Below are 23,213 nucleotides of genomic sequence, written 5' to 3'. Positions count from 1 at the left end.
TAGAGCCCTTATAATTGTCCCTTGAGACTAAGAACTAAACCAAAACATAGTTCAGTGTACACAAGATGACTATGATGACCTCAAGTCTAGGGATACTTGTACAACTATCACTATGTGAACAACTGCTGACACGTGACTGAACTTCATCAGTTGTTCAGCTGTGTGAGTCATGTTTAGTGAACTTATTCCATAATAAGCACCTACATACTAGCTATAGCGTCACCACACAAATGTCTATGAGAACAGACATCCTTCATAATGAAGCAAGCATAGTATGTACTGATCTTTGCGGATTATTAATTACCAGTTAGTAATCATACGACCAGGAACTATTTAAGTTTAGAGTTATCATCTTATAGGTCTCATTATTATGATCTCATCACAATCCATAAAAAGTTTTACTCTAAACTGTGGTATATCTTATTTAAACATTTAAATAGATAGTGCCCGCAATAAAAAACAAAATAAGTCTTTTATTAATATCAATGAAATCAAAACAGATTATAGAAAAGTTATTCCTAAATCCTCAAACATGATTGGACTTAGGACATATCTCTTTCAATGCCCTCCAAACCGGGGTCAGAAGTTTGGGATTCACAACACACACATACGCAACATATAAACCTGCTTATGAAAATAATATATGCAATGACCCTACTTACCATAACCACGTATCGCAACAGGTTAAAGTATGCACACAAGCCACAACCTTATTTACATTACAAACGTACCAAATCTTAACTAGTTCAACTTACATCTGGATAATAAACATTATTATATATTTTCAAACTCAAAAGCAAAACAAAAGTCTTCAGCTAGCTTATTCCGTCTCAACCTGGAATCCTAGCTCGCACACTTGTCTTGGGATCCTCACTACCAACAGTTTCCTTCTTAACTGGAAAAGAACATAAACAGATTCGCAAAAGTGAGCTAACTAGCTCAGCAAGTCACAGTGACAATACTGAGATTAAACAATGATCAAATAAAATGATTTAAGGAATCAAGATTCTTGATTAGCAACGGTTAGAATTGGATATTCACTTTTATTTTAAAAACCAAGTCTAGGCTACTGATCAGTCACACACTAACCCCATTCAAGGTACACAACTCTGCTCTACATACTGGATCCAAGGCACACATTGGCCTAATACGACCACAAATCTGGTCTGACCACGAATCTGGTCCATATTTAGAAAACAATCCAATTCTATAATAACAACATAATAAATAATGTAAATCAATGAACAGAATCATAAACAACATTCATCTCAAAGTATAGGGTGTTTCGTAAACACCATAAAGGTATAACAAGGTATGTATAAAATTGGCTTCCATCCTGTAAGAGAATTAGATAATAGAAGAACAAGGGTTTAATGGTTACAATAATTAGTTCTCTGATGTAGAAGGTATGAAGGTTTGTATGTTAAGCAAATCCAGTTCCGTGACTTGTATATGGTATATATGTATTTTTTGAGTAGTATCGTATTTGTGTGATTTAGTATCTGGGAAATCAACAATCGATGGTTTACAAAGAATAAGGCTTATGGCTCAAAGATAAATAATTAGAATCATGGTTTAGGGTTAAGTACTTCAAAGCACTTTCAATATAAAATAGAAACTATTTGGAATACTAAGCAACATACTTCAAGAAAGGTTCCGAACTACTTGCCTTGTCTCAATCCGCTTTCACTTCACTTGCGCTCGTCTATCGACTCTTACTCACCGACTATTTTCTTTCCTTTTCTACGCCTCTCTTCCTTTGTTAGACATTATAATTATCTATCAATACTTATTCTGACTTTATTCTATTCATTATAAGATTCTATCTACCCTTCGTTTCACCCAAATCCGACGTACGGATTAAAAGTTACGAAAAAACCATCAAACAATAAACACATAAGCATATTATACATCAATCAGATCACATATAGCACATAACACGTAAGATATTCGATAAAAATAACTTTCCAAAGAAGATTCAGGGTTAAATGATTTTCTGGGTATTTAATACGAATTTTTGAACATTTTTCAGGATTAAAACGGATCAAAGAATCATTTTATAAATAAATAATAGGGTTTGAATACCCAATCAGACTTCAAAATCATCTAATAATACTTATCGAGCCTTGAACATAATTTAGAATAATATTTTAAACCTCGAAACTATTTTTCGGAATTTTTTAAATCAAAAGAAATAATTAAATCTAATTAAATAATCAATTAAAATTAATTAATAACTAATTAAATTAATTAATTAATTAATTAATATTTAAATAATTGACCAATTAAATAATTAATTATTAACTAAAACTAATTAATTAATTAATTCAGATTTATTTTTGAATTATAAATAATTTTCAAAATTAAAATTAATGAATTTTGGAATTTTTAAATAATAAAAACCATTTTCTGAAATTAAAATAAAAAAATACAAATTTTGAAAAATCTTAAAACTGAAATCTTATTTTTGTAAGTTTTACAAAATACAGTGACTAAAATTGAATAATACAAAACTATAGGGGCAGGAATGGAATTTCTCCACCCCCCCCCCCCCCCCTCATCGCCATCTCCCATGGCCGGCCGCCATGGCCGCCGCCCGGAGCTTTTCCGGCCAGCTGCAAAGATGCCCAAAATGACCCCATATTAATAGTAATCAATCCTCTCGACTCCAGGAGCTTGAATATGAGAGAAACATGCACAAATCATTACTTTATAAACTAATCCAATTTAATTCAAATTTAATTAAAATATAGAAAAAATACCTATGATTTCTGCAGTGAAATAGATGGTATAATCTGACAGTACTCTTCACAAGATTTGTTTTGGTTACTCACACGCTTGATTTCGATTTCGCTAACGCCTTTGTTTCAGGTTTGATTCTGAAGAACACGACAAATTCTAGAGTTTTTCTCTGAAAATTATATATTTTTACTGTTTGATAATGATTATCTGTACAAAATAAAACAGTAAGGGCTATTTATATTTACGGAATATTGGTACACCATTGGATCATGTCAGATATAAAAATAGAATACTTAATCATTAAGTATTAACAAAACTGATCCAGTTCGGTACCGGTTTTGGGATAATTATCAAAATCATGCTTTTTGTAAATACGGTTTTGGTATCAGCGCCTTGGTTACACGAATTACGAGAAGATAATATAATGTTTTAATCAAAACATTCAGTTTCTCGAAAATACAGGTTTTATCAATTTACCGAAACGAATATTGTATCGTAAAATTTGCGTCGGGACCTGCACGGGTAAAATCGTACTCCGGATCGAAAAAGTCAAAACATAGAAAATGCTCATAATAATTAAATTAGGTTAGAAAGAAGTTTTCCCGAGACTTCCGGGTTGTAAAAATGTAAAAACGATTGAAGTTGGATGATTCCCGATTATACAAAATCATTTTATAATTACTCGGAAAAATAATTTATTAAATCCTTAAATCCATTATAAAATCATATAACAACACATAAATCAATAGAAAAATATCAAAATTATCTATACTTTATTTTGGACATATAAAAATTAAAATATTCAAATTTTACCACATATTAAAATCCAAACACAGATACCAATTAACAGATAATTCACCAAAATTCACATAATAATCACATTATAATTATTTATTGATAAAAATAATTACACGATATATCCCAGATATTACATCCTTCCCCCCTTAAAAGGATTCTGTCCACAGAATCTCCTAAGTAAACAAATGAGGGTACTTTCCTCGCATATCAATTTCTAACTCCCAGGTTGACTCTTCAACCCTTGGGTTTCTCCACAATACTCTTACAAACTTTACAACTTTATTTCTTAACACTTTCTCTCACTTTTCTAGAATCTCTATTGGATTCTCTACATACTCCAAATCTTCCTAAAATTATATTAGTTCTTACTCGATTACATGCCTAGAATCTGGATTGTACTTTTTAAGCATTAATATGCTCACGCCAATTCATATGCTACCTTGCCGACACACTTCAAAATTTTAGAAGGTCCAACATATCTAGGACTCAGCTTTCCCTTCTTTCCAAACCTGGACAATCCTTTCCACGGTGATACTTTTAACAATACTAAATCTCCGTCTTTAAATTCTATGTTCTTTCTAGCTTGATCTGCATATTTCCTTTGACGATCCTGCGCTGAAATTAACCTTTTCCGAATGACTTCAACAACTTTTTATATCTGATGTACCAACTCTGGTCCAAGTATCTTACATTTTCCAACTTTGTTCCAATATACTGGTGATCGACGTTTGTGTCCATAAATTGCTTCCTCGGCAGGCATTCCGATACTGGGGTGATAACAATTATTGTAAGCAAATTCTACCAAGGGCAAATGCTCATCCCAACTTCCTTTGAAATCAATGGCACAAATACGTAACATATCTTCAATTGTCTAAATTGTTCTCTCATTTTGGCTGTCAGACTGTGGATGATAAGTTGTACTCATATTCAACTTAGTTCCGAAACATTCCTGAAAACTTCTCCAAAATATTGAATTGAATCATGGATCTTGATCCGATGCAATAAACGCTAGGACTCTATGATGAACTACTATCTCCTTCAAATACATGTAAACCAACTTGTCCAGTGAAAATCTTTCATTAATAGGCAAAAAATGAGCTGATTTGGTTAATCAGTCCACTATAACCCAAATGGCGGGTTCGCTTTCGTCCTTGGAAATCCGACTATAAATTCCATAGCAATGTGCTCCCACTTCCATTCTGGAATGTCTAACGGTTGCAATAATCCACTTGGTCTTTGGTTCTCCGCCTTAACTCTTTGACATGTATAACATTTGTTAACCCATTCCGCAATTTCTCTTTTCATATATGGCCACCAACAATTTTCTTTTAAATCTCTATACGTCTTGGTACTCCACGGATGCGCTGAATACTTTGAATTATGTGCTTTCTGTAGAATTTCATTCTTCAACTCTGTTACTGGTGGAATCCAAATTCTGGAAGAAAATTTGAGAATACCTTGATCATCCTTTTGAGTGCATAACTCTTCTCCTACCAAATGATTGATATCTTGATCTATTACTTCCTCTTGACATTTTTTATCTTCTCTAATAATTCGGGCTGAAAAGGCATACTATACATCTTTGTTTCTATGGGCTTACAAATCATGTTCCAAATCCATCTTCTGAAATTCTTTATACAACTCCTCTGGTACTGTCAACACATTCAATCTCTCCTTTCTGCTTAACGCGTCTGCCACTGCATTTACTTTTCCTGGGTGATATATAATCGTACAATCAGAGTCTTTAATCAACATCAATCACCTTAATTATCTCATATTAAGTTCATTTTGTGTGAATATATACTTCAAACACTTATGGTCTGCATAAATCTCATATCTTTATCCATATATATAATGTCTCCAAATATTTAGAGCAAATACTATTGCTGCTAGTTCCAAGTCATGAGTAGGATACTTCTGCTCATGCGGTTTTAGTTGTCTAGACACATATGCAATAACTTTAATGTGCTGCATCAAAACACAACATAATCCTTTATGAGAGGTATCACTCTAGATTATAAACTTTCCTTGATCATCAGGAGGTGACAAAACAAGTGTCGTGATCAATCTTTTCTTCAATTCCTGAAAACTTTCTTCACACTTTTTGGTCTATATAAACTTCTCGTTCTTCCCGATAATCTTTGTCAGAGGTGTCGCAATCTTTGAGAAATCTTGAACAAATCTTCGATAATATCCTGTCAATCTTAAAAAACTTCTCACTTCTGTTGGTGTTTTTGGCCTTTCCCAATTCATAATAGCTTTAATCTTTGTTGGGTCCACTTTGATCCCTTCTTGGCTGACTATGTGTCCTAAGAATTGAACTTCCTGTAACCAAATTTCACACTATGAAAATTTAGCAAATAACTTCACCTTTCTCAAAATTCTCAAGGCTATCCTTAGATGCTCCGCATGGTTTTCCGTTGACTTCGAATAAATCAAAATATCATCTATAAACACAATGACAAACCTGTCCAAATATTCCTTGAAAATTCTGTTCATCAAGTCCATAAACGCTGATGGGGCATTGGTTAATCCAAAAGACATCATTAAGAATTCATAATGACCATACCTTGTTTTGAAAGTTGTCTTCAGTACATCTTCAGGTTTAATCTTCAGTTGGTGAAATCCGGATATCATATCAATCTTAGAGAAATACTTGGCTCCCTTAAGTTGATCAAACAAATCATCGATTCGAGGTAATGGATTGTTGAGTGGCATTTATGACACTTTATTATGCTCTAATAAGCTTTGAATTGATGCATTTGTACTCAAGTTGTTATGTGTTTTAATGTGTTTTATAGTGTTTTTGCATTTCAGGCACTATTCAGGTAATCAGGTGAATTAGCATTATTTTGGTGCTAATTTGGTGTCCAAGTGGTGTTGGAATAAAAGCTCGTGGAAAGCCGGCTCGAAGCAGCAAGATTTAAGAAGAAATCTGAGTTTTTCCCCGAAGGACGGCACGCCCGCGCTGTGATAACGCGCGGCCGCGCCGGGGTTCCAGAAATGCAGCACGCCCGCGCTGTAATAGCGCGCGCCCGCGCCGAGGCCGAATTTCAGAATCCTGTTTCTACTATAATTCTAAAAGGGGAGGCTTCCAGATTGTTGAGGGATGATATATAAATAACTTTAGGTCGTTTTTAATAGATATCAAGTCAGAGATGGACCAGAGTGCAAGGAGAAGATGACAAGAGACCTTTAGCATAATTCAACAAAGGCGAAGACGATCTAGTTTATTCTTGTGAATCTTTATTTTGAGTTGTAAATTGGATGCTTGTTTCTTATTTTGCTGAACCTATACTCTTGTTTGCACTTGGTTTTATTTATTCGTATAAAGAATACGTTTGTTATATCATATTCTCATCGGAACCCACGTTGATGATGAGTCCGATTATGGGCTAATCGTTATCGTGGGGTTCTAGCGGATTTATTTACATATTTCTTTAGTTAATTTGTTTGATGCCTTAGTATGTGGTGATTGTATGATATCCTAGTATTGGTTGTGCGTATTTGTCTTATGAGCGTCGCGAACTTATAAGATAGTGTGTTAATTCTTAATGAAGCGAAAGTGAATTTAAGGATTTAGAACTTGCCATGCTAGCATAGGTTCATGTATTTGTTATGTATGATTCGTAGGTAATTTTAACCATCTTACTTGCCCTATGTAATCAAGATAGATAACTTGTGCTTAAACCGTTATGTTGTCAAATTCTATAGATATATAGTGTCTCAATATAATTGGTACATATTCAGCTTCTATCTCTTTTATGGATATCTGGTAGAATGGTACTCATGCAACGAAAGTTGGCATTTATCAGTTTCGTGTTATCTGATTAGTGTCATCATCATTGCATGTTAAGGTTAAGAATAATAAAGCTATTGAATAAAGTATTTAATGAAGTTGAAATCTCATATTTGTCATATATATCAATTCAGTCAATCTTATTCTCGTAGTTATAATTGTTAGCTTAATTCTTAGTTATAAACAATCTCAATTTGTTATAGTCTTAGCATTGGATAATAACCATACATTGTTGCTTAGGTGCATAAATTAGATAGTTAACCAATACAGTCTCTGTGGGAACGAACTAGAAAAGATTCTATACTACTTGTGAACTTGTATACTTGCGTGTATTATTAGCGCGTGTTTAGCGACTAACATGTTTTTAGCGCCGCTGCCGGGGACTACAGTGTTAATTTATAGTTTATGTGCTTTCCATAAGTGGTTGTTAAAGTTCATTGACTCAAAAATTGTTACTCATTTGTTCCTTGTCTGGTTTCAGGTACTATAGCGAGGGTGTATGCATACGCGTTTGCGTACACGTAAGAGAACACTGGATAAAGCCGAGGAAGAACTTGTGGTAGTTCGTAGGGAAGTTTCTGAGGAAGAAAAGAAGTTAGAGGAAGAAGAGAAAGTTGAAGAGCCAATTGTAGTAGCTATGGGTGATCAAGCAGAAAATCCGAAGCCTTTGATGGACTATTCTAAGCCTAAGATTAATGAAATTCAGTCTAGCATGATCAGACCAACCATCAGGGCTAACACTTTTGAGATTAAGTCGAGCATGATTCAGATGATACATAACTCAGTTTAGTTTAAGGGTTCTCCTAATGAAGACCCCAACATGCACATAAGGGATTTCATCGAGATGTGCGACACTTTCAAGTTCAATGATGTGACTGAAGATGCTATCAAACTACGACTCTTCCCATTCTCTTTGATGGACAAGGCTAAGTGCCGGTTACACTCTCTACCAGCAGGGTCTATCACCACATTGGAAGATCTTGCTCAAAATTTTCTTACTAAATTCTTCCCAATGGCGAAGACTGCAGCAATCAGGAATGCTATTACTCAGTTTGCTTAGCAAACTAGGGAATCTCTGTGTGAGGCTTAGGATCGATATAAGGAGATGCTAAGGAAGTGCCTGCACCATGGCATGCCTGATTGGATGATTATTAACTGCTTCTACAATGAATTGGGTCCTACTTCTAGGCCCATGCTTGATGCAGCATCAGGAGGAGCCATGTGGGCTAAAAGCTATGATGAAGCTTATGAACTTATTGAACTGATGGCTGGAAATGAGTACCAGAATTTTTCCCAGAGACTGACTCAAGGGAAAGCTGCAGGAATTCTGGAGTTGGATGCAGCAACTGCTATTGCTGCCCAACTTAAGGCTTTGACTATAAAGGTGGACACGTTGGCTAATTATGGAGTTAATCAAATCACTAGTGTCTTTGAGCTTTGTGTTGGTGCCCATGAGACTGATCAGTGTGTAATTTCTAGTGAATCAGCTCAGTTCGTGAGCAACTTCCAGCGATCGCAGCAACCTGTGCCAGCTACCTATCATCCTAACAACCGCAATCATCCTAATTTCAGTTGGAGCAATGCTTAGAATGCGGTTCAACAGCCTTATCAGCAGTATCCAAATAAGTAGTACAACCCCCCTAGTTTTCAGCAACCGCAGTAGACACCAAGACAACAACTCCAGCTATAACAAGCTAATGAAAAATCTGAATTAGAGGAGTTGACGCTTATGTGCAAGAGTCAAGTTGTTTCTATCAAGACCTTGGAAAATCAGATTGGGAAAATTGCCAATGCCATGCTAAATCGTCAACCTGGTACATTGCCTAGTGACACTGTAATGCCAGGAAAGAAGGAAGCTAAGGAGCAGGTAAAGGCAATCATTTTGAGGTCTGGGAAGGTTGCGAATCCCATACAAACTCAAGAGTTAAATGAAGAAACTGGGGCTGAGAAAGAAGTAAAGCAGCAGGATGAAGAAGTGGAACCAAGGAAGACTACTGTTGAGCACACTCCGCCTGAGGGTAATACAGGGGAGAAACAGATCTATCCTCCACCGCCTTTTCCTAAGCGGCTGCAAAAGAAAAAGATGGACAAGCAATTTGAGAAGTTTCTGGAGGTGTTCAAAAAACTTCATATCAACATACCTTTCGCTGAGGCTCTCGAGCAGATGCCTAGTTATACAAAGTTTATGAAAGGTATTCTCTCTCGGAAAGTGAAGCTAGATGATTTAGAGACTATCGCTCTCATGGAGGAATGCAGTGCTGTGCTGCAGCAGAAGTTGCCTCCAAAGCTTAAATATCCAGGAAGCTTTACTATTCCATGTACAATTGGAAAAGTGTCTTTTGACAGATGCTTATGTGACTTAGGAGCTAGCATCAATCTGATGCCTTTGTCAATCTTCAAGCAGTTGGATCTACCTGATCCTAAACCAATGTATATGACTTTACAGTTGGCCGACCGTTCTATTACATATCCGGGAGGTATTGTGGAGGATGTCTTGGTCAAGGTTGATCATCTTTCCTGCTGATTTTGTAATTCTTGATTTTGAAGAGGATAAAAAGATTCCCATAATCTTGGGGAGACCTTTCTTGGCAACTAGCCGAACCTTGATCGATGTGCAAAGGGTGAGCTTACAATGCGAGTGCTGGATCGGGATGTTACCTTTAATGTGTTCAATGCTATGAAATTTCCTACTGATAATGAGGAGTGCTTAAAAGTGGAGTTGGTCGATTCGGTGGTCACATCGAAACTTGATCAATTGCAAAGGTCTAATGCCTTAGAAAAAGCCTTATTGGGAAATTCAGACAGTGAAGATGACGAAGGTGAGGAGCGATTGCAATATTTGAATGCTTCCCCCTGGAAAAGGAAGATTGATATGCCTTTTGAATCCCTTGGAATGGAAGAATTTAACAAAGCTCCTAAATGCCTCAAGCCTTCTATTGAGGAAGCTCCATCTCTTGAGCTTAAGCCTTTACATGAGCATTTGAGGTATGCGTTTTTAGGTAATGCATCTACTCTGCCTGTTATTATTGCATCTGACCTTTCAGGTAATGATGAGGAAAAGCTATTGAGGATTCTGAGAGAGTTCAAATCGAAAATTGGATGGACTATAGCGGATATCAAGGGGATCAGCCCTTCTTACTGTATGCATAAAATTTTGCTAGAGGAAGGTAGCAAGCCTATAGTCGAGCAGTAAAGAAGACTTAATCCTATCATGAAGGAAGTAGTGAATAAGGAAATTCTGAAGTCTCTAGATGCAGGGATCATCTATCCTATCTCTGACAGTTCATGGGTAAGCCCGTTTCAATGTATGCCAAAATAGGTGGAATTACTGTGGTAGCAAATGAAAAGAATGAGCTTATCCCTACCAGAAAAGTCAATGGGTGGAGGGTCTGCATGGACTATCAGAAGCTGAACAAAGCCACTGGGAAGGACCACTTGCCATTGCCCTTCATTGATCAGATGCTTGACAGGTTGGCCGGTCATGAGTATTACTGTCTTCTGGATGGCTATTCGGGTTATAATCAGATTTGTATCGCTCCAGAAGATCAGGAGAAGACTACCTTCACTTGTCCATTTGGTACTTTCACCTTCAGACGCATTTTCTTTCGTCTGTGTGGTGCACCAGCCACATTTCAGAGATGTATGATGGCCATCTTTTCCGACATGATTGGTTAGAATGTGGAGGTGTTCATGGACGACTTCTCAGTCTTTGGATATTCTTTTGAGGAATGCTTGCAAAATCTTGGACATGTTCTCAAGAGGTTTGTTGAGACCAATCTTGTTCTCAATTGGGAAAAAGGTCATTTTATGGTGCGTCAAAGCATTATTCTTGGGCACATGGTTTCTAATAAAGGTCTAGAGGTGGACAAGGCCAAGGTGGGGGTCATTGAGAATCTTCCTCCACCTATTTTTGTTAAGGAAATTCGCAGTTTTCTTGGTCATGTGGGTTTCTACAGGAATTTCATCAAGGACTTCTCGAAAATTTCAAAGCCTTTGTGCAGTCTTTTAGAGAAAGATGTTCCTTTTAAATTTGATGACGAATGCCTTGCAGCTTTTGAGACATTGAAGAAGAGTTTAATCACGGCACCTGTCATAACTATACCTGATTGGAATGATTCTTTTGAGATGATGTACGAAGCAAGCGACTATGCAGTTGGAGCAGTTCTTGGGCAGAGGAAGAATAACATATTTCATGTAGTCTACTATGCTAGTAAGACTCTAAATGGTTCTCAACTGAATTACACTACTACAGAGAAAAAACTTTTGGCTATTGTCTACGGTTTTAAGAAATTTCGATCTTACCTACTTGGGACTAAGGTGACAGTTTTCACTGATCACCCCGCCATTCGATATCTTGTCTCAAAGAAGGACTCGAAGCCTAGATTGATTCGATGGGTTCTTTTGCTCCAAGAATTTGAATTAGAGATCAAGGACAGAAAAGGAACTGAAAATCAAGTTGCTAATCATCGCTCGCGTTTAGAGAATCCTAATGCTACTTCATTGGATAAGCCATTGATAAATGAGTTTTTTCTCGATTAGCAGCTGTTTGGAGTGCAGGAAGAAGAGCCGTGGTTTGCAGACATTGTGAAATACCTTATGAGTAATATCATGCCTCCCGACTTATCTTATGCTCAAAGGAAGAAGTTTCTTCATGAAGTGAAGTCGTATATGTGGGATAAGTCATTTCTTTTTCGCCAAGGAGCTGACCAAATCATCAGGAGATGTATTCTTTACAGTAAAACAGGGGGGATATTGCGAGATTGCCACTCAACGGCTTATGGAGGACATTATGGTGGAGAAAAGACAGCAGCTCGCGTTCTTCAAGCAGGTTTCTTTTGTCCAACATTGTTTAAAGATGGTCATCAGTTCATTTTGAAATGTGATCGATGTCAACGTGTGGGTAATATGTCTAAAAGGGATGAGATGACTCTTAATGTGCTTCTCGAGGTTGAGGTCTTCGATGTATCAGGAATTGACTTCATGGGGCCATTTTTCTCGTCTTGTAATAATCAGTATATCTTGTTGGCAGTTAATTATGTGTCGAAATGGGTTGAAGTTAAGGTGTTGCCAACAAATGATGTGAAAGTGGTGTTGAATTTTTTGCACAAGCAGATATTCACAAGGTTTGGAACTCCAAAAGTCATAATCAGTGATGAGGGGTCGCATTTTTGCAATCGCAAGTTCACTGCTATGATGAAAAGGTATAATGTGAATCATCACATCGCTACAGCTTATCATCCTCAGACAAATGGTCAAGCTGAGGTATCTAATAGAGAGATCAAGCACATTTTAAAAAAGTGGTATGTCCATCAAGGAAGGATTGGTCTTTGAAGCTTGATGAAGCTGTTTGGGCGTATGAAACAGCATATAAGACTTCATTGGGAATGTCTTCGTTTCATTTGGTTTATGGTAAGGGGAGTCATTTACCTGGGGAGCTCGAGCATAAAACATATTGGGCTTTAAAGAAATTGAATCTGGACTTGGATGCGGCTGGAAAAAAGAGGATGCTTGAGTTGAATGAACTTGACGAGTTTCGACTTCAAGCTTCTGAGAACAACAAGATGTATAAGGAGAAAGTCAAGAGGTGGCATGATCGGGGTTTAGTGCTCAGGAAATTTGTGTCAGGGAAATAATTTCTTTTATTCAACTCTCGTCTCCGTCTTTTTCCTGGAAAGTTGAAGTCAAGATGGTCAGGGCCCTATAATCAAAACTGTGTTTCCACATGGAGCGGTGAAAATTTTTGAGAATGATCCGGGCTAAGCATTCAAGGTAAATGGTCAACGGTTGAAGCATTATTATGGTGACACAGAAAACCATGAAGTGGTTAGTTCCATCTTATTGTCTACTTGATCTCAAGATTCTGCGTCGAGCTAGCAACGTAAAAGAAGCGCTTCTTGGGAGGCAACCTAAGTCTGTTGTTCATTAGTAAGTAGAGGAAGCAAGAAGAAATGAGAAAATTATAAAAAAATCAAAAAATGGAAAAATTCAGGTCTGACTACAGAAGCCAGCTAGCGCGCCCACGCGCTAGGCGCCATTTACACAGAAACAACGCGCGCCCGCACAGTTATAGCGTGCGGCCGCGCCAGTTTGGCAGAAGTAGCGCACACCCGCACCGTCCCAGCACGCGCCCGCGCCGTGTCCCGACTCTGGAAAAAAATAAAAGGCAGTTAAGGGTGGAAAAATGGGAATTTTGTCCCAAAATCAATTCCCAACTGAATTTTACTCCACCACATCCCATAATCCCCTCTCCAAATCAAACCCATTACTTCCATTATTCCCATAATCAAATCCCACTTCTATTCCATATCTAATTCTCTTTTCACCACCTATATCTACACACACAAACTCTCAAACAAAAATTCTCTCTCAAACACAACTCTTATTCTCTCTAATCAATTTCCAGGGCACCCAAGAGACAAAGAACTCAAGTTGATAGCAGCGCCACCGATTCTTCAACTTCGAGTGGTGTGAGGCCCAGGTTTTCTACTCCTGAGGCTGATGAGGAGTACACGAGCCTTCTCGCGAAGCCTATTGCTAAGGAGAGAGGTTTCCTGCCATCTGGGAACGATGGTAAACTTTTAGAGATGATCTTGGAGATGGGTTGGGTTCCTTTTTGTGAGGCACCAGCTGTTGTGCCTATGAGTGTGGTTCACGAGTTCTATACGAACGCCAAGGCCGAGAAGAATGGCTTCACTGTGGTGCGAGGGAGGACGGTGGAGTATAGTGCAGAGGCTATCAGGACTGTGATTGAGCAGCCCGCGAGGAATGGGGCAGGATACCTGGAATGTTAAGACTCCAGAGGACTTAGATCTAGATCTTATTGTTGCTACTTTGTGCCGGCCCGACACACATTGGAAGGTCAAGAGGGGCACAGTCGCCGAGTATTCTACATTCTCGGCGTCCGGCATGAACAGGTTTTCCCGTGCATGGAACGCTTTTATATGTGCTAATATCATGCCATCTTCGCATGTGTATGAGGTTACTGTAGAGCGTGCACGTCTGCTATGGGGCATTCTACACGGTGATTGTGTAGATTTGGGGATGATGATATACCAGGGGATTCTGAGGTTCTTGAGGGGGAGCACTACGGGGTCTATTCCGTATGCGTCCGTGGTGACAAAGCTGTGTGTGGTAGTTGGTGTGCATTGTCACGCACATGAGCAGTTGCAGATTCCGAATGCTCCGATCGATAACACTACTTTGGCTATAATGCAGGAATGGGATGGAGGAAAGCCCGATTCGAAGGGGCTTGGGTATTCTTTTGACCACCTACCTGGTGGGAGGCCCGCTGCTGGTCAGGTGAGCAGAACTGCATGGAGATCTAAGTTAGGAGATGAAGAAGGACCATCACAGCAGCAGCAGGAGGTAGTAGGAGCGAACATGGGAGCTGGTTTGAGCTCGACGCAATATAGGCATCTTGCGAGGAGGATGGATGCGATGCACGACATTCATAGTCGTTTTGCACAGGATCTCACCCAGGCACTTGGGACTGCATTTAGAGCCACCGGAGTTGACATTTAGTGGCCAGTATTTGGTGAGGATTTCATGTATCCACCTCCTGACACACCTGACACTCCACCCCTCGAGGGTGAGGATTCTGATTCAGAGTAGGTATGCCTGATTCCTTACTATTACCTTCACCGAGGATAGTGAATATTTTAAGTTTGGGGGTAGTAGTTGAAGGAATATGTTTGTGTGAGTCTCACATAGTTGCATGTTCATGATACTTTAGTTCATATAGTTTGCATATTTTGCCATATATTTTTTTTTATTTTGGTAGTTTTATGATAATTTGTTCATGTAGTTTCATGCATTTGCATTATAACATGATCCCTTAGATAATTTTTCCCGATTGACTTGTGATATTGATGCTAGTGTAGTAATGTCGTATTTAGTAATATTGAGTCTTATTGGATTGATTTGCATGCTAGAGATACTTGTATTTCACTAAGTCTTATAGGTTGCTAGAGTGCTAGATCATGATCATGGTTTGTTGATTTATCGAGGTTTAATCGTTTGTTTATATTTAGAATTTAGGGTATTCTCTTAATAATAAAAGACATGGATATCTAAAAATTGGAGAAATTGGATTCCATTGCTAGTTGTGTGGCTAGATGTCAAATGGCTAGTAGCCGGCTCATATTTGTATGAGTAGTCTAGGGTTGAATGAGATGGAGCGAAACACACTCATTCATAAATTGTGAAAAAAAAGAAAAGAAAAAAAGAATAAGTGTTACGTATAATTGATCACGAGTGGGCTCTTTAGTACTCGAGTTATTAAGTTCTTAGGGGACTTTGTGCCTAGTGTCCTAAGGCTTTTATGGCCTGGGATCCGCTAACCTAACACTCACTACATAGGTGCTATTGTATAAGTCTTTTGTGGACCTCACTCATTGCACGATCAAATAAGCATACTTGTGTTGTTTTGTTGTGAATAAAAGCATGAATCCGTATAAAACTCCAATATAAGAATTGAAGTGTTATAAGTTATTTTGAGTCTAGATTTTTATTTTATTTATAACCTTGCGATTGCCTTGATGAGTAGTGAGTCATGATTATTGATCTTGTTGCGATAGTATATCTGTAAGCATCTTCACACACGCACGTCTCTAGTTTGTAAGTTGATTTGTATGATTTGATTGACCTTCATGCGAGTAACTACATTTGTTAATATGTTTCTTGTTGGTTGGTTGAGTTATTCTATTGGGGATCGTTGCATTCATATAGTTGCATTCATGCATTTTTTGTTTCTCATTCTTTGAGTCTGTTTCTGCTTGAGGACAAGCATCGATTCAAGTTTGGGGGTATGTTGAGTGGTATTTATGACACTTTATTATGCTCTAATAAGCTTTGAATTGATGCAATTGTACTCAAGTTGTTATGTGTTTTAATGTGTTTTCTAGTGTTTTTGAATTTCAGGCACTATTCAGGTAATCAGGTGAATTAGCATTATTTTCGTGCTAATTTGGTGTCCAGGTGGTGTTGGAATAAAAGCTCATGGAAAGCTGGCTCGAAGCAGCAAGATTTAAGAAGAAATCTGAGTTTTTCCCAGAAGGATGGCGCGCCCGCGCTGTGATAGCGCGCGGCCTCGCCGAGGCCGAATTTCAGAATCCTGTTTCTATTACAATTCTAAAAGGGAAGGCTTACAGATTGTTGAGGGCTGCTATATAAATAACTTTAGGTCTTTTTTAATAGATATCAAGTTAGAGATGGACCAGAGCGCAAGGGGAAGACAACAAGAGACCTTTAGCATAATTCAACAAAGGTGAAGACGATCTAGTTTATTCTTGTGAATCTTTGTTATGAGTTGTAAATTGGATGCTTGTTTCTTGTTTTGTTGAACCTATACTCTTGTTTGTACTTGGTTTTATTTATTTGTATAAAGACTATGTTTGTTATATCATGTTTTCATCGGAACCCACGTTGATGATGAGTCTGATTATGGGCTAATCATTATCGTGGGGTTCTAGCGGATTTATTTATGGATTTCTTTAGTTAATTTGTTTGATGCCTTAGTATGTGGTGATTGTATGATATCCTAGTATTGGTTATGCATATTCGTCTTCTGAGTGTCGCGAACTTATAAGATAGTGTGTTAAATCTTAATGAAGCGAAAATGAATTTAAGGATTTAGAACTTGCCATGTTAGCATAGGTTCATGTATTTGTTATGCATGATTCGTAGGTAATTTTAACCATCTTACTTGCCCTATGTAATCAAGATAGATAACTTATGCTTAAACCTTTATATTGTCAAATTCTATAGACATATAGGGTCTCAATATAATTGGTGCATATTCAGTTTCTATCCCTTTTGTGGATGTCTGGTAGAATGGTACTCGTGCAACGAAAGTTGGCGTTTATCAGTTTTATGTTATCTGATTAGTGTCATCACCATTGCATGCTAAGGTTAAGAATAATAAAGCTATTAAATGAAGTATTAAATGAAGTTAGAATCCCATGTTTGTCATATATATCATTTCAGTTAATCTTATTCTCGTAGTTATAATTGTTAGCGTAATTCTTAGTTATAATCAATCCCAATTTGTTATAGTCTTAGTATTGGATAATAACCATACATTGTTGCTTAGGTGCATAAATTAGATAATTAACCAATATAGTCTCTGTGGGAACGAACTAGAAAAGATTCTATACTACTTGCGAACTCGTATACTTGCGTGTAATATTAGCGCGTGTTTAGCGACTAAGATGGATACTTGTTCTTGATAGTAAGCTTTTTGAGTTCCCGATAGTCGATGTATAATCTCATGCTCCCATCCTTTTTCTTAACAAATATTACTGGTACACTCCATGGGGACTCACTGGGCCTAATCACTCCTTTTTCTAACAACTCTTACAATTGCTTTGCTAACTCTTTCATTTCAACCAGTATCATTCTATACAGGGCCTTAGATACTGGTTCCGTTACAGGTGCTAAGTCGATTGCAAACTCAATTTCTCTATCTGGAGGAAGTCCCGATAACTCGTCTGGGAACATGTCTGGAAACTCATTGACTACTGGAATATCTTCAAGTTTCGCTAGCTCCTGATTTCTATCTATCACATAAGCAATATAATGCTCGCATCCTTATCACAGTAACTTTTTAGCTTGAATCATCGTTAAGAACTTCTTTTCTTGTCTCTGACCTCTAAACGTCACCACTTTCTCGTCCGACATCATTAAAATTACCTTTTGTTATGACAGTCTATCTGAGCATCGTGCTTAGAAAGCCAATACATTCCTAGAATAACGTCAAATTCTCCTAACTGAAATGGTATCAAGTTAGCACAAAACTTATTTTCATAAATCTCAATCTCACAGTCCGTACACACTTGGTTAAAAGATACACGCTCTTGATTTGCTAATTCTATAGTCATAATCTCATTTAACAACTCAACTGGACAATTCAAATTATCAACAAAATCTTGAGAAATAAATGACCGAGTTGCTCCCGAATCTACTAACACTTTGGCACATAAAGAATTCACAGTAAGCATACCTGCCACGACATCCGTGTCCTGAATAGTATCATTTACCGACACATCATATACTCTAGGTCTGGGATGTTCATTCACCACTGGAGTAGATCACATGATTCTCAACGCATTAATGACTGGGGTTGGTGTTTTACAATCCCTTGCTATATGTCCTAGCTTTCCACACTTGAAATATGTAAACCCAATTGCTTAAACCTTTCCCGCTTGATTCTTGGTAGGTTCATCCTTATTTGCTGTCTCTCTGGCTGGTTGATTATGGCACTCCTTTGAGTAGTGCCCCTTCTGGTTACATCTATAACAAACTACATTTAACTTATTACAAACTCCCCTATATTTCTTTCCGCATACCTGGCATTCTAGTAAAGCTAGTCTCTGCTAATTTGGCTGGTTTCCAGTGGTTGGACGGTTGCCTTGTCCTCCGTCGCCTGCATTTTGCTTCCTGAAATTAAAATTCCTTCCTGGCTGAAACTTTCCTTTCTTCTGATTACCAACGGTTGAAAACTTCCCTGCTTGTGACTGTCCTTCATTTCCCTCAAACTTCCTCTTCTTACTTTCCTTCTCCTTTTGTGACATTTCACTTTCTGTCTCCATAATCATGGCCTTCTACACCACTCCTGCATACGTATCCAACTCAAATATAGCTACCTTCCCTCGGATCCATGACTTAAGACCTTGCTGAAATCTCTTGGCTTTCTTCCTGTCACTGTCTATATATGATGGTACAAACCTGGACAATTCTTCAAACTTACTTTCATAATCTTCTACTGATATCTTCCCATATTTTAACTCCAGAAACTTCAAATCCATTTGATCCTGAACAAACTGAGGAAAATATTTCTGTAGAAACAATTCCTTGAATCTATCCCAAGCAATAACATTCGTATCTTCAAATGTCTTAACAGTTTCCCACCAGTAGGTGGCTTCATTCTTCAAATAGTAACTTGCATACTCCATTTTCTGTTCCTCTCTCACCTTGACTAAAGAAAATGACTTCTCAATTTCCTTTAACCAAACTCTTGCTTCAATTTAAAGAAGCTTTGAATTCCAGTGGATCCACCTCCTGAAAAGTCTTAAAGGTTACCCGTGGATTGGTCTATCTCTGTTGTTGAGTCAGATTGACTATTTTTTGAGCAAAGATCTGAAGAATTTGGGCTACAGTAAGGTCTATGGGACCTGGATTTGCATTCTGGTTTTTGTTGTCTTAGTTGTTGTTGGTTTATTCATTCTAGTTGGTAGAACGGGTGTTTCTTATGGGAGGTATTTTCTGTAAAGAATCAAACAACTTATTTAGCCTTTAAATTAAATTCATTTTATGAAAAGTTTTTTGTAAAATATAAATATCTCTTTTGAAAACATTTTTAATGGTTGAACTAATTAAATTGCATGCTTCTTTACAGAATGTAAACAATCAAGGGGATAGGGTACATGTTATCACAAGAGTTTATAACTGATGTAGTAAGTAAAGTAAGATAAAACAGGTGCAGTAAATGACAATGCTGGAAAAGAAAAGGTACTGATATATATGTCAAATTTTGATAGTACAAGCATAAAAATGCTTCAATAAAAGCAAAAGGTCAACAGGCCTACCCACTAGTCAGCAAGTCTAATCTATATATACAAACCAAAAGTCTGTTGATACACACTACACACTAATATACATATAACAACTGTCACAACAACTCTGTCGTCTAGCTCCATGGAAATTCTGGTCCACCAAGCCTCGCAAGATCTTCTAACACCTCTCTGTCCCACCCCAGAAGAGCACATGGGGGCGTATATTCACAAGTAGCTCCATGCAATCTAGCCTCAAGTACCCTCCGAGTCATATGAATCTCACCCTAAAGCTCATTCGCACTCCTATCAACATCTATGGTCCTCACAATATGTTGTAGCTCTTGAATATGTGCCAACAAGGCCTCTCGCTTCAATAGAAGAGCCCTATACCGAGAATATGGAACAGGTCTTGGAGTAAACTGGAAAGATGAACCTGCAACTGAATGTCCGGTAGGGTCAGAATCAGCAGGTTGGGGTCCTCGAATAGGTGGTCTCATACCAGGGGGTGGAATAGCTCGCAAAGGTTCAGCCGTCACAACAGGAGGTAGTATGGCTATTACAGGTGGAAGAACATTGCATGGATCAAATGAAGGTCCTCGAACTAAAGGCTTCAAATGATCAGATGGTACAGGAATGATAGGATCTACCATCGCTGCTATCTGTAAATCACATCACAAGATAAGAATCTCAAATCACAACACAAACCATACCAAAACCTACTATATAGTCGCACTCAACCTCTCGACATCCTATCTTTCTTTTTCTTACTCTTAATCCTAACCCTCTACTCATTCCCGACAATCTAGGCTTGTGTCAGTGACTTAAACCTATAGCTCTGATACCAAACCTGTGACGCCCTCCAAACCCGGGTCAAAAGTATGGGGTTCACAACAACACATACACAATATATAAACCTGCTTAAGAAAATAATATATGCAATGACCTTACTTACCATAACCGCGGATCTTAACAGGTTAAAGTATTCATACAAGCCAAAACCTTATTTACGTTATAAACGTACCAAATCTTAACTAGTTTAACTTACATCTAGATAATAAACATACTTACAAACTTTCAAACTCAAAACCAAAACAAAAGTCATCAGTTAGCTTATTCCGTCTCAACCTGGAATCCTAGCTCGCACACTTGTCTAGGGATCCTCACTACCAACAGTTTCCTTTTTAACTGGAAAAGAACATAAACAGATTCACAAGAGTGAGCTAACTAGCTCAGCAAGTCATATTGACAATACTGAAATTAAACAATGATCAAATGAAATTATTTAAGGAATCAAGTTTCTTGATTATTAATGGTTAGAATTGGATATTCACTTTTATTTTAAAAACCAAGGTTAGGCTGCTGATCAGTCACGCACTAACCCCGAGTAAGGCACACAACTTTGTTTTATATACCGGATCCAAGGCACACATTGGCCTAATACGACCACGAATCTGGTCCGACCACGAATCTGGTCCGACCATGAATCTGGTCCATATTTAGAAAATAATCTAATTCTATAATAACAACATAATAAACAATGTAAATCAATGAACATAATCATAAACAACATTTGTCTAAAAGCATAGGGTATTTCGTAAACACCATAAAGGTATAACAAGGTATGTATAAAGATTGGCTTCCATCCTGTAAGAGAAGTAGATAATAGAAGAATAAGGGTTTAATGGTTACAATGATTAGTTCTCTGATGTAGAAAGTATGAAGGTTTGTATGTTAAGCAAATCCAGTTTTGTGACCTGTATATGGTATATATATATGTATATGTGGAGTAGTATCGTATTTATGTGGTTTAGTATTTGGGAAATCAACAATCGATGGTTTACAAAGAATAAGGCTTATGGCTCAAAGATAAACAATTAGAATCAGGGTTTAGGGTTAAGTACTTCAAAGCACTTGCAATCTAAAACAGAAACTATTTGGAATACTAAGTAACATACTTCAAGAAAGATTCAAAACTACTTGCCTTATCTCAATCCGCTTTCACTTCACTTGCGTTCGTCTATCAACTCTTACTCACCAACTATTTGATTTCTTTTCTACAGACATTATAATTATCTATCAATACTTATTCTCACGTTATTATATTCGTTACAAGATTCTATCTACCCTTCGTTTCACCCAAAACCGACGTACGAATTAAAAGTTATGATAAAAACCGTCAAACAATAAACCCATAAGCATATTGTACATCAATTAGATCACATATAGCACATAACACGTAAGATATTCGATAAAATACCTTTCTAAAGAAGATTCAGGGTTAAATGATTTTTCGTGTATTTAATACGAATTTTTGAATATTTTTCGGGATTAAAACCGATCAACTAATCATTTTATAAATAAATAACAGGGTTCGAATACCCGAATCTGCCTTCAAAATCATCTAATAATAATTATCGAGCCTTGAACATAATTTAGAATAATATTTTAAAGCTCGAAACTATTTTTCAAAATTTTTAAATCTGAAGAAATAATTAAATCAAATAAAATAATCAATTAAAATTAATTAATAACTGATAGGGAAGAAAATAAGGCCTGGATATGTAATTAATGTTGCATTAATCATATAAGAATTGGGCCAACAGCTAGGCCCATTCGAGAAGGCCCAAAACCCTGAATATTAATTAATTTCGTAATTAATTAATAAGGGATAAATCAGCTGATAAGATGAGTCCTAGTGGAGAAATAAATCCTTGTAGATTGGTCTCCAAGGAACCTGGTGGGATAAGGAATCAACTTCCTACCTCTTAGGACTCCAAAGTCCATTCTAATTATGAGACTTGCCCACCAAGTCTCCTAACCCAAGTCCAATTAAAGGACTCCCAACATCTATATAAGGGGACTCACCCCACAAATCAAAACTACGTTTTAAACTTAGTTCTGGAAGGACACGAAAGTCACTACGTCCTTGGTGAACCCTCGCCGCCATAGCCCCGAGGGCAAGCATCACCAAGAACTACGTTTTTTGGCTTGATTCTCTAATTCACAGAGATACGTAGGCATCTCGTAAAGGCAGAATTGAGCTACGAAACACGAGAGCAGCCATTAAAGGCCTTGAGCTCCCGAATCTTAGTAATAAATACAACAAATAATAACCTTAGTTTTTTCTCCATAACATTTGGCGCCGTCTGTGGGAAAGCACAACAATAACCATGACGAGAACACGGAGTGACTACAGTACCCATGGAAGTACACCAGCTGCGACAACCCAAACAATTTCGTCAACCGTGGAGATACCTCCGCATTCGACCTATGCCGTCACCCAAGGAGGAGCCCAGGTGGGGGCAACTGAACCTCAATCTTAA

The 23,213-nt window shown here is 37.5% G+C and overlaps 1 non-coding gene across 1 annotated transcript; it reads right to left on the bottom strand.

The window, feature by feature from the left end:
• Positions 1 to 8,366: 8,366 nt before the first annotated feature.
• Positions 8,367 to 8,473, bottom strand: LOC141676315 (small nucleolar RNA R71). Its single transcript, XR_012556913.1, has one exon. It is a non-coding gene; the product is annotated as a small nucleolar RNA R71 (small nucleolar RNA).
• Positions 8,474 to 23,213: the final 14,740 nt, after the last annotated feature.

This window comes from Apium graveolens, chromosome 7, assembly GCF_009905375.1.
Source record: "Apium graveolens cultivar Ventura chromosome 7, ASM990537v1, whole genome shotgun sequence".
NCBI classification, from domain to species: Eukaryota; Viridiplantae; Streptophyta; class Magnoliopsida; order Apiales; family Apiaceae; genus Apium; species Apium graveolens.
The sequence above is the reverse complement of the archived record's forward strand: the minus strand, read 5'-3'. Positions and strand labels throughout refer to the sequence as shown.